At 53.0% G+C, this 12,055-nt stretch overlaps 1 protein-coding gene and 1 long non-coding RNA gene across 6 annotated transcripts in view; one reads left to right on the forward strand and one right to left on the reverse strand.

Moving 5' to 3' along the window:
• Nucleotides 1-175: 175 nt before the first annotated feature.
• The window catches only part of LOC146395408 (uncharacterized), a 104,665-nt gene continuing 92,785 nt past the window's right edge, over nucleotides 176-12,055 (reverse strand). For 2 of the 5 annotated variants that reach the window (XM_085003140.1, XM_085003143.1), the window contains 3 exons: nucleotides 11,386-11,458; nucleotides 9,960-10,027; nucleotides 6,761-7,539 (listed from right to left, as the gene is read on the reverse strand). The gene's annotated coding sequence lies outside the window, so the exon portion shown is untranslated. Of the gene's footprint in view, nucleotides 931-1,409; nucleotides 1,615-2,673; nucleotides 3,231-3,942; nucleotides 4,495-6,760; nucleotides 7,540-9,959; nucleotides 10,028-11,385; nucleotides 11,459-12,055 lie in introns of those variants that run through there. The other 3 variants (XM_085003139.1, XM_085003141.1, XM_085003142.1) reach the window with 3 other exon arrangements.
• The window catches only part of LOC146395409 (uncharacterized), a 32,132-nt gene continuing 24,925 nt past the window's right edge, over nucleotides 4,849-12,055 (forward strand). Inside the window, exon 1 of the long non-coding RNA XR_014831955.1 lies at nucleotides 4,849-5,351. This is a non-coding gene — a long non-coding RNA (uncharacterized LOC146395409). The remainder of the gene's footprint in view (nucleotides 5,352-12,055) is intronic.

Below are 12,055 nucleotides of genomic sequence, written 5' to 3' on the forward strand. Positions count from 1 at the left end.
AGATGGGGGACACAGAAGCACCCGGCACGGAGGCGGCAGCCCGCCTCCTCTGCCGGGGCCGGGCGGGGCTGCAGCACACGCGTCCCAGGCGGCGTCCTGGCTCACCGACCCCTTCCCTCTGCCCAGGGTCCCCAGACTCCAAGTCCCCAGCCCTAGAAATCAAGGTGACTCTTGCTGGGCTTGATCCCAAGCATATATTTATTAACTGTCTGCTGTGTGCACAGCCCCGGCTGGGCCCCCCAAAGGCAAGCAGCGGCTCCAAGGCCCCGGCCTGTCTGGGAAAACCGTGGCCCAACATGTTAAGTTACAATAACAGTGGTCACAAGGCGGCCGGTGGGCCCCCGCGCGCTGAGCTGGGGCCGGAGGGCCAGGAGCCTTCACAGGTCATTAGCTTGCTTAATGGTCTTGCAACAGGCAGCTCACTCCAGCTTCCCCCTGAGAAGCCCCGGAGGAGCCAGAGGCCACCGAGTTGGTCCAGCTCCTTCTCCCAGCAGCTGGCACTGTCCACCTCCCCCGCCAGGGGCTGCAGGACGCAGGGTCAAGGAGCAGGAGATGAACTGAGTCTCCCTTGTCCGGGCACAAAGGCAGCCTCAGGCCCAGGGGCCCAGCTGGGGAGCAGCTGCAGGCTGACGGCCTGGCACCGGGGGCCCGGGGGTGAGAGGACACCTTGCTTCGAGGCCAGAGGCTTTAGGATGAGGCAGCTGCTTCCCGTGGCCCTGCTGGAGCCCCGGCAGCATGGTCGGCGGGTGGCCGGCGGGGGCCGGGCGGGCACGGGTGGGTCCACCTGACCATGGGGTCTGGCGAGCGGCACAGGAAGTGAGTGTGGCGAACAGGTCCTGCTCCAGCTGCAGCTCGCCCAGCTCGTGGTGGGCCAGGAAGACGTGGGTGCAGAGCCCGAGCACGTGGTCCACGTGGGGCAGCTGGTCATACCTGATGGAGTGAGCGATGCCAAGGGAGTACTCACGGACGAACTTGGCTACAACCGTCACCACAGACACATAGAGCCTGACGATGCTGGGGGGTGGGGGAGGTGTCAGCATCCCTGTCTCGGGAGAGGACGCCGGGGCCCCCGCTCCGCGCCCTGGGATCGGGGAGCCACTGCTGGCCACTCACAGCCCCCAGGATCTGCTGTGGGGGCTTTGGCGTTCTTGCAAGGGGGCACCTCTGGGGCATGCGTGTTACCCTGCAGGTGGGAATGAGGGATGGGACCGTGGGCGTGTCCCTTTCTGCCAGGGGTTTGTGTGACAGTGACCCACCATCTAGGTGTTTCTCGGGCTGATGGAAAAGAGGTTTGTCTCCCCTCCCCCGTCCCCCAGGGACAGTCCTGGGGAGCAGGAGCCAGAAGGGGCCAGAAGGGTCTGAAGAGCCCAGGGCATGAGGCAGGCTCGTAGGGCAGGAAAGATCCTTACCTGTATCCGGCCAGGAAGCCCAGGCTCTGGGGGCTGACTTTGTCGTTAAAGATGACCAGCTCCAGGTTTCGGCCACAGCCCCGGCTTTGGTCACAGTCTGGCCGCCACTCCTGGACCACCTACCACTCTGCTGCCGGGCCCTCGGCCCCAGTGGCATTGCGGAAGAAGGCCAGCCTGTCCACATCCCGCGGCCTGTGCGAGTGGGCTGTGTGGGAGAGGGGACGTGGGCAGCAGGCCCCAGGAGAGGCAGTGTCAGGCCCTGGGGACATCTGCAGGCCCGGGAAAGCCCAGGGTCACCCAAGGCGACTATGTCAGGGGATGGGTAGGCCTGTGACGGGTGTTTAGGGATGCTCTCTTGTCACCTGGCTCCCAGGAGAAGGAAGAGGCCCCTGGACAGGCAGCCAGCCCTGGGTGCTGAGCTCTCGGGCTCAACACCCATGACCGACCTCAGGGTGCCAGGCTGTCCCTCACCCCCAGCTGCAGGGAGACTGAGGCCTTCTCACCGTCCACCCCAGTGGGCCGGCCTCTAGCAGGAGGGAGAACCTGCAGGCCAGCCCATGCAGCGAGGGTCCCCACTGGTCCCCGAGGCCCTTGGCTGAGCCTGCCTCCCCTGGGACAGGTGTGGGGGGGCAGTTAGGTCAAGAGGACCCCTCCCACCCCACCTCCCAGCCCAGCCCAGGTCGAGGGAACCTGCCCACCCCCTCAGATGCCCACACGCGTTTCCAGCTGTGTCCCTTCACCTTTCTGTGCCACCAGAAATGGGGGCAATAGATGTGTTTTAAAGAAGCAGCACAAACAGGACAAAATCATTTGTTTGGAAAACACAGACAGGCCGGCCAATCACCTCGGCAAACGCTCCCCACCTCCCCGCTGCGGATGTTTTTTGACTCCAAGTGCTGCGTCAGTGGGGGGCTGGCGATGCCCCAGGAAACCTCTAGTGCTCCCCACCCCCGTAGGCAGCAGCCTGGCCCCGCCCCCCAACGCACCCCTTCCCCCACCTCTGTCTGGTGTCCCCGCCTCCCCAGCCAGCCCGCAGGAGCTCCTCCCACGCATGGGCCAGTGTCTGGGGTCCCCGCAGGGCTCAGCCTCTCCCCTGCTGCGCTAGTGCACCCCCTAAAAGCTCTGGGGCCCCCTCAGGAGCACATCAGCAGCCCTAGCAGCCCCTCCCCCGTCCCTGTCGGCTTTGAATTCACTGCGCGATGCTCTGCCCAGAACCTCTGTTCAGACTGTTCCCTGGGCATCGACATTCAGCAGTTTTGTTTACTTGTTTGTTCTTTAACAAAAGGTTGTTTTGGTTAGAGCTTCAGCAAAAACACACGCTGCCTTCTGCCTCCTCTCCACTCAGGATTCAGTAAATTAGTTGTTTTCCAGCCGGCTTCAAGTCCTTGCCTCAAATGAGCCTCCAACAAGATAATGCGTTTAAAAGCCCTTGGAAAAGTACCAGGCCCCACGCACTTGCGAGACGTCATCGGGGGTGGGGGTGGGAGGGCTGCTCTGCCCCACACCCCACCCGGGAGCAGCGGGAAGCTCCGGCGCGAGGGCAGGGTGCTTGCTCAGGGCCCAGGGCTGGGGGGTGGGTGAGGTGGGGGTGGGGTGGGGGCGGGGGGCTGCCCGATGCCCTGTCACTGCCGGGCAGGCCCCCAAAGCCCGGGCCTGCCCTCCCCTCCGTCCTCCCTGCAGCACCATCTGGGGCCGGGGTCCAGGAAGCCTGCGCTCCCACAAGGGGCAGTCGTGTTCTTGCCAACAGCCAAGCGGTGGGCTCTTTTCTCCTCGGCCCCCTCTGTGGTCCTGAGAGCTTTGTGGCCGAGTCCAGGGAGCAATCTTGAGTCAGGAGAAAAAGTCAAAAAGGAAAACCCCAAATTAAAAAGCTCAGGAGCCTTGTTCACACGCACCTACATGCAGCGCCACTGGAACGCCAGGGGGCTCCGATGGGAAACTGGCGGCCCGCTGGCTGCGCGAGAAACGCGGGGACCCCTTCCCCTCCCCCAACCAACTGAGAAAGTTTCCTCGACTCCGCAGCCACAGGGTCTTTTCCGGGCCGGCCTCTCCCTTTCTTCTGAGGGGTTGGGGGAATTTCTGCGGCCTCTACCTGCGTGCTTGGTCCGGGGCTGGGACGGCCTAAAGCCAGCTTCCTCATTCAACACTCTTGATTAAGTGCCACCTGTATGCACCCCCTGAGAAGCTCACTCCTCTGCGGGGGGCCGGGGGCGGGGGCAACCTCCCCAGCCTGCAGCCGGCTCCACGCAGCTTCCAGGACCAGAGCAGCCCTGTGGGAGACTGGACGGTGGCAGGGGGTGGTGGCTGGGCTGCAGGAGGCACACATGCCCCAAGGGGCCCCCAGGTCCACCTCACTCACTCACTGTCTTGTACCCGCCAGGGGGTGTCCGTGACTCCTAGAAGAGCTAGCATTTGGTCAGCAGTGGACCTCGACCAGGCAACCTCTCTTATTCCCACCCAGGGCTGCAGAAGCGTGGGGCGCGGGGGGGGGGGCAGGCAAGGCATTCAAGCCCAGGTGGCCCCTGTCCCCTCTGACCTTCAGCAGCTCTCCCCAGAGCGCAGGTGCAGCAGGTGAGCCTCAGGCCTGTGGGTGCCAGTCCTTGGAGACAGGAGGTGAGTCAAGAGAAGTTCAAGGCTGCAAGTGGCCAGAGAGATGCAGCCAGGGCACAGAGGCTTGTCAATAGCCAAACGCCCCCAGGCTCTGGGTCTGGGGCTCCCCATCTGTCAGGTGGATGATCCTGAACCCTCGGCCTCCTGTGACCTGCAAGGCCAGACGCTGTGCTGCGCACAGGCTCAAGGGCGCCAGAACTGGGTTCAGACTCCAACTCTGCCTATTCTGTTGCTGTGAGACCTGAAGCCAGTGAGCCAGGCCCCTTATCTGTGTCACGGGGACACGGCACACCTGCGGAAGTGCCACCTGAGCAGGAGAAAGCCCCCGCCCCCGCCCTGCCAGGTAGACCTGGGGAAACCCACAGGGCTTGCTCCTGGCCTGGCGGAGCACTTGGGCCAGCAGGTCCCGCGCCTCCTCGTCTGGGCAACACGCTGTGCGTTGCCAGCTGCTTCCACATTCCTGACCAGCGACACACTCCTAAGGACGGGAGGGGGGCAAGAGACACAGATTCTGAGAGGCAGACAAGCCCGGCTGTAGGGCTCCCTGCTCAGATGGGCTGAATGTCCCCCATTTTCACCTGGGGTTGCTCTGTCCCTGAAGCCAGAGGAAAGGGCGACAGAGGAGATCCTGCCACCGGGGAGCCTGGAACCAGGCTGGGCCTGCCCTCTGCCTGCTGTGCGCCCTTCCCCCATCCGAGCCTCACTGGGCCCTGGAATTGCACCTGTGCTGGCGCACGTGGCTCCCACCGGCCCGCGCACACCTGAGCATCCTTGAAGGGCCCAAGGGGCGGGTACCAGGCCCATCATCCCTCCCCTCCTCCGCCCAGAGGCTGCTGGGAAAACGCCGGAGGTGGGCGCTCAGCACGGGAGGGACAGTGGACACAGCCAGCTAGTGCCTCCTCTGCACCTGCCCCCCGACGAGCCCTGGTCTCCTCATCTGAAGGCTGGGAGCAGCAGGTGCTCCGAAATCAGGGTTTCCTGGCACTGGCAACAGGAGTGGCTCAGCCGCCTTCCGCGAGGAGCTGGATGGCCGCGGTGGAGGGCCCACGGTGGAGCCGCCCAGAGCAAAGGACCGAGCACAGGGCTCAAGGACCCCGCACTCCGTCTGGCCAACCGTCCAGGGAACCATCTGGAGGAGGTTCTGAGTGCAGGGCACGGGCGCTCCACGGCCCCCCTCGCTTCTAAAGGACTTTTGTGTGTGGGAGAGAGTCGGCAGCGAGCAAGCTAATGCCCTTTGGGTCAGAAGGGCCTGGCGAGCCTCCTGGGCCCCCGAGAAGGACGCTGTTTCCTCTTGCGGATGGAAGACAAGGCAGTCCCGTTTCCTCCCGGGCTCTGGTAAGGAAAGTGCTATAAATAAACAGCCCACAGATGACAGTTCTGGGGGGGGGGGACTCGGGAGAGGGCCAGTCGGGGCAGTGACAGCTGAGCCAAGATTGCGAGGATGAGTGAGCATTAAATGATGCATAAGATGGAGGAAATCATTTCAGGTGTGGGGGGGGGACTGCGTGTGCAAAGGCCCTGGGGTGGAAGAGGCGACGAGACGCTGGAGGAGCAGAAAGGAGGCCTGTGCGGCTGGAAAGGAGGGAGGGGTGTGGGGACAAGGGTGGGGCGAGGGGGGTGTGATGGGCAGGGCGTTTCGGCCACAGGTGGCAGCTGAGGTTTTATTCTAAAAGCAGTGGGAACCAGGGAGTTTCTGTCATGACTCAGCGCTAAGGAACCCGACTAGGAACCATGAGGTTGCGGGTTTGATCCCTGGCCTTGCTCAGTGGGTTAAGGACCCAGCGTTTCTGTGACCTGTGGGGTAGGCTGCAGACACAGCTCGGATCCAGCATTGCTGTGGCTGGGGCGTAGGCTGGCAGCTACAGCTCCCATTCGACCCCCAACAGAAAGTTCAGTCTTTCAGGCGCAGTGTGAGAAGGAAGTTCAGGGCTGCCCAGCACGTGGCATTCATGGTGATGGGGTGGGGGCGGGGAAAAAGCCTGTCTTTCACATCCCCTCGGGACTTGGGGTGACCTCCGTTCCAGCCACGACAGGAGTGGAGAAATTGGATTCACCCTCCCTCCTTCAACAGGCAAGACCACCAAATACACAGAAATCACGGGCTTTCTGACCCTAACAACAGCCAGCAGGATGGAATTATCCCAGAGGGCAAGGCAGCCAACGCAGTGAGCCGTCCGGTTGCCCCCGCTGACGGCTCAGGAGCCCTCTCGGCTGCAGCACAGCCCGGAGGAGCCCAGTCAGAACCCAGGGGTCCCCAGGAGCTGTGGCGACAGAGCTGAGGATGCAGACGCTGCCAGGAGGAGACCTGGAGAGCAGAGCACTGCCCTGGGGGTGGGGGGAGATCCAGAGCCAGCAGAGGGTTCCCTGAGCCCCCGGTGGAGTCCTGCCGAGCACGTGCGTGTGAGTGTGAGCACTCAAGCCTCCCACGGCCAGGGGACCCCCTGTCCTCGGGGGCAGAGCGTGCAGCAAGTGCTCACGCAGAGCTGGATGGGGCCCCAGGGGCAGGGGCGGTCATCGGAGCCGGGACCTTAAACACCACCCTCCAGTCCACAGTGACCTCTGCGTGCGTGGGAGGCTCGTGGGCATTCGAAACCAGCTCCCCTGGAGCTCAGACGATGAAGGGACGGGAGCTGGTGCCCACCAAGGGCGGGAGAGAACTTGCAGCGGGAACCCAGCTGCTAAAACAGAAGGATGGAGGGGAGTGAGGGGAGTGGGAAATGGAAAAAGGAGCAGGACAGCCGGCATTCTCCAGGGTGTTTTTAATAGGATCCAGTCTTCTCACATAACACAAACAAACAACATGTCCAAGATAAAAAATTGAGCATTGCTCAGCACTCAAGAACCAGGAAAATCTGACCAAAACCCAACGGGAAAGGCAATCAAAAGATGACAACCCCAAAATGACCCAGATGTGGGAATTATCAGACGTGAACTTGGAGGCAGCTGTTCTAATTACCCTTCATGAGGTAAAGCTGGACAGCCTTGAAATGAGTGGAAAAACAGAAGTTTTGGCAAAGACAGACAAACTGTAACCAAGAATCTCTAAATGCGATGTGGTCTCCTGGATTGAATCTTGGAACAAAAAAAAAAAAAAACCACATTCATGTAAAAACTGGTGAAATCTGAACACAGTCTGGAGTTTAGCTAGTGTAACATACCAACTTCAGTTTTGAAAAACATACCATGGTTCTTTGTAAAGAAAGATGTTAACATGAAGGAAAACAGAGGGGCATTTGGATACATTTTCTCCTATCTTTGCAAAACCTCCTGTAAGTGTAAAATTAAAGAAAAAGTTGATTAAAAAAGAAATAAAAATTCTAGAACCGAGATGCAAGGTACAGGAGATACACTGAATAGGCTGGTAGCAGAACGAAGGTGACAGAGGAAAGAGCCCATAAACTCCAAAACAGGTCAATGAAAGTGATCTAATTCAAGGAACTGAAAGAAGGCGTTTCCAAAAATGACGTCCTCGTGGATTTGTTAGTCAATACGGAAAGATCTAGTAGTGTCGTCATGGAAATTCCTGAAAGAGAAGGGAAAGAGATGGGGCAAAAAAAATGTTTAACTACTTTATGGAGGTATGACTGACATTTAAAAATCTACAGCTAGATAGATAACGCATTACATTATAGATTCATAATTACAAATTATAATTTGCATTACAAAGTATAGGTCATGGTGTTGAGAGCTACGTTTATGCCCTGGACATCATGTCATTATCAAGTCGCTATGATGCCCTAACCTTATCTATCACCTCTGAAAGTCTCCTCCTGCCTCTCTGGTTTTTTTTCTTCCTTTTGTGGCCTTTAACGTAAGATCTACACCTTAGTAATTTTTAAAAGTATACAATTGATTATTATTATTTTTGTCTTTTTAGGGCCACACCGTGGCTTATGGAGGGTCCCAGGCTAGGGGTCGAATGGGAGCTACAGCTGCCAGCCTACACCACAGCCACAGCAACACCAGATCCAAGCCACATCTGTGACCTACACCACAGCTCACGGCAATGCCGGATCCTTAACCCACTGAGCGAGGCCGGGGATCGAACCCGCATCCTTATGACACTAGTCAGATTCGTTTCCTCTGAGCCACGATGGGCGCTCCCTAAAGTGTACAATTTAAAGGATACTTTTAAAAAGTATACAATACAGTGTCATTGTGAATCCAAGCCCTATTGTGTTTTACAGGCCATCTCTAGAACTTATTTTGATTGGCCCAAACAGGCATGTTTTCCACCAGAATCCAAACAATTTTTTTTTAAAGAAGAATAATGGCTAAACCTTCCCAAAGATGTCAAGAGGCATAAGTTTTATAGGTTCAAGAGTCATCAAGAACTCCAAACAGGATAAACTCAAAGAAAACCACACCCAGAGCCATCAGAAGCAAGAGACTGAAAGCCAAAGATAAAAACGCTGAAAGCAGACCGAGAAGAATGAGGCTTTCCATGGACGGCAGCAGTGACTTCGGATGGTTCACCAAAAACAACGGTGTTCAAAAAGCGGGGAAACAAAACGGCATCCTTAAACGGGTGCATCAGAGAACTGTCAACGCAGAATTCTAAATCCAGCAAAAGCTTTTTTTTTTTTTTTTTTTTAAAGAATGAGGCAAAATTTTAAAGAATGACACAGAAGAAGAAAAACAATTGCAAGTATTCATCAGTGGACCTGCTGCAAAAGAAACGTGAAAGAATGTTCTCCAGACGCAAGGGAAGGGACACGAGAATAAAACTTGGAACACCAGGAATGGAGGAAGAACAACAGAAAAGATAAATATCTGGGCGCATATAACGGACGGCTTTTCTTCTCTCACGGACTTTAAAATATGAGTAACTTTAAAAAGCAAACATGATAACATTGGGGAGATTCAATGTATACAGATGTAACATATGTGACAATTTTAACAGAAAGTGAGGGTACAGCATAGAGAGCGTAACGGTAAGTCTATGCTTAGAGGCCTTGAGATTTTACATACAGTAGTAATACATTACCACTAAGTAGACTGCAAAAAGGGGTGTATATATAGATATATATTATCCCTAAAGCAACAACAAAAAATAACCCAGAGCCCAAAATCCAATAGACAAAACAAATAAAATACTGAAAAAAAAAAATGCAGGTAATTCAAAAGAAGGCAGAAAAGAGAACAGAGGGAAAAAATGAGAAAGACATAAAAAACAATAAAACAGCAGACCTAAATTCAACTACAGCCATAATTGCATTAAATCTGAATGGTCTAAATATAGCAATTAAAAACAGATATTACTACACTGGATTGGGGGGAAAAATGACCCAATTAGATGCTGTCTCTAAGAAATGCATCTTAAATTTAACTGTATAGGGACCAGCAAAACTGGCCCACAGGACAAGTCCAGAACGTGACCTGTTTTAAAGAATGTTTTTTAACAAGTGTTAAGGGTTGTGAACAGTAGGAAGAGGAAAAGCAGATAGTGGTCCGGTGTGGTCCTGATGCCTCAGATATTTACTTACTGGCTCTTTACAGAAAAAGTTTGCTGGATGCTAGTGTGTGTGTGTGTGTGTGTGGTCTTTTGAGAGCTGCATTCACCACATATGGAGGTTCCCAGGCTAGGGCTCCAATCGGAGCTGCAGCTGCCGGCCTACGCCACAGCCACAGCAATGTCAGGTCCCAGCCGCGTCTGTGACCTGCACCACAGCTCACGGCAACACCAGATTCTCATCCCACTGAGTGAGGCAGGGCTTCGATATTAGTGTGTGTCCTTATGGATATGAATTGGGTCGTTACCACTGAGCCACAACGGGAACTCCGTATTGATGGATTAAAGAATAAAAGGATGAAGAAAGAATCCACAAAGGTAGCACGAATTGAAATAAAGCAGAAGTGGCTAGATGAACATCAGACAAAGACCTCAGTCCCAAGTAACCAGCAGGCATAAAAGGGCCATCACATGATGGTAGAAGAACTTACCAGGAAGGTATAACAGTCCCAAAGACGGGTGACCCCAATGCCAGGATGCCAAGCCACACGAGACAGAACTGATGGAATGGAAAGAAGAGACAAATCCACAATTATATTTGGAGACCGCATCCCTACTTGCTCAGTAATCCACAGAGTAAGTCAACAAAATCAGGAAGGATCTGGAGGATCTGAGCGACACTGTCGCTTGACCTTGTGACAACTACAGGCCTCTCCAGCCAATGGTTACAGAGAGTACTTTACTCTTTCCAAGTACAGGTGGAATACTCATCAAAATAAATTACATTCCGGGAATATAATTCCTGCAATAACCTTAAAGGAACGAAAGCTGTACAGTGTACATTGTGTGAAGTCTGACCCTAATGGACTTCAACTAGAAATCAATAAAAGATATCTGGAAAATCCATAGATATTTAGAAATTAACCCACCTCTAAATAACCTCTGGCTCGGAGTTCCCGTCGTGGCGCAGTGGTTAACGAATCTGACTAGGAACCATGAGGTTGCAGGTTCCATCCCTGGCCTTGCTCAGTGGGTCAAGGATCCGGCGTTGCCATGGGCTGTGGTGTAGGTTGCAGATGTGGCTTGGATCCCGCGTTGCTGTGGCTCTGGTGTAGGCCGGTGGCTACAGCTCCGATTCCACCCCTAGCCTGGAAACCTCCATATGCCACGGGAGCGGCCCAAGAAACGGCAGAAAGACAAATAAATAAATAAATAACCTCTGGCTCAAAGAAGTATCCAATAAATAATCTAGAATTCCACTTTAGAAACAAACAAAAAGAGCAAAGTAAACTCAAGGAAAGCAGAAGGAATGAAATAATAAAGAACAGAAATTAGTATAATTGAAAATAGAGATGAGAAACCGAAAGTTAATTACTGAAAAAAAAATCAATATATTCGAGAACTCTATGCAAACTGACCAAAGTAAAAAGAGAAAAGACACGAATTTTAAATACCCAAAAGGAAAGCAAGGCTATTATGACAGACGCTGCAGATATTAAAAGGATGATAAAGTGATCTCCATGCCATAAATGCAACAATTTAGATGAAATGGACAAACCAGTTGAAAGACGCAGAACAACAAAAGCCGTTTAAGAAGGAAGGGATAGCCTGAATGTGCCTACGTCTACTGAAGAAATTGGATTCATTTAAAATCTCCCAACAAAGAAAATTCAGCCGAGATTATTTCAAAGACAGACTCTACCACGTGTTCAATGAGGTAATGATCCCAAGAACACCCAAGAAGGCGGGAGAACACTTGTGAACTCATGAGGCCCGCGTTACGCTGACAGCAAAGCCAGAGGCATCCAAAGAAAAGGGAAACTTAAAGATCAATACCCCTCATGCACTTATACACAAAATCAACAAAATATTATTAAATGCAATCCCGCAATAGATAAAAACGTAAGATATTATTACCAAATGGGGTTTATCCTGAGAACGCAAAACTGGTCAAACATGAGAAAATAATTCAATTCACCGTATGGACAGCCTAAAAAAGAAAAATCATATGGTCACTTAAAGAGATGAGAAAAAAAAAGCATTTAACAAAGTTCAGCATCCATTTACAATAAAAATTCTCAGCAAACAATGAACAGATGGGTGCTACTTCAACCTGGTAAAGGGCGTCTATTAAAAAAAAAAAAATGACACTTAACGGAGACTGAGTCCCCTAGTATCATGAAGGACACTGACTTACTCTTGCTGACATCCTTAGTAGATGCCAACAAGGATATCTACTCACCACTTCTACTCAGTGTCATACTAGAATTCTTAACCAGTGCAATAAAGCAAGAAAGAGAAATTGAAAATACTGGCAAGGAGAAGATAAAGCTATCTTTATTCACAGATGACATGCAGAAAAAATTTAAATCCACTGGCACCTACAAAAAAGTCCCTAGAATTGGATTGTGATGATCATTCTACAACTACAGATGTGATAAATTCATTAAATAAAAAAAAAAGAAAACAAAAAAACCAAAAAAGTCCCTAGAATATAAAATTAGGAAGGCGACAAAATATAAGGCCAATATACAAAATCAGCAATATTTCTATATGTAAGCAATGAGCATTGGAAATGTAAATTTTA

The sequence above is a fragment of the Sus scrofa genome, chromosome 17 (assembly GCF_054392235.1).
Source record: "Sus scrofa isolate SSC_HxYL_T2T_F1_AM1 chromosome 17, Sscrofa_HxYL_maternal_Yorkshire_Landrace_v2.0, whole genome shotgun sequence".
NCBI lineage: Eukaryota > Metazoa > Chordata > Mammalia > Artiodactyla > Suidae > Sus > Sus scrofa.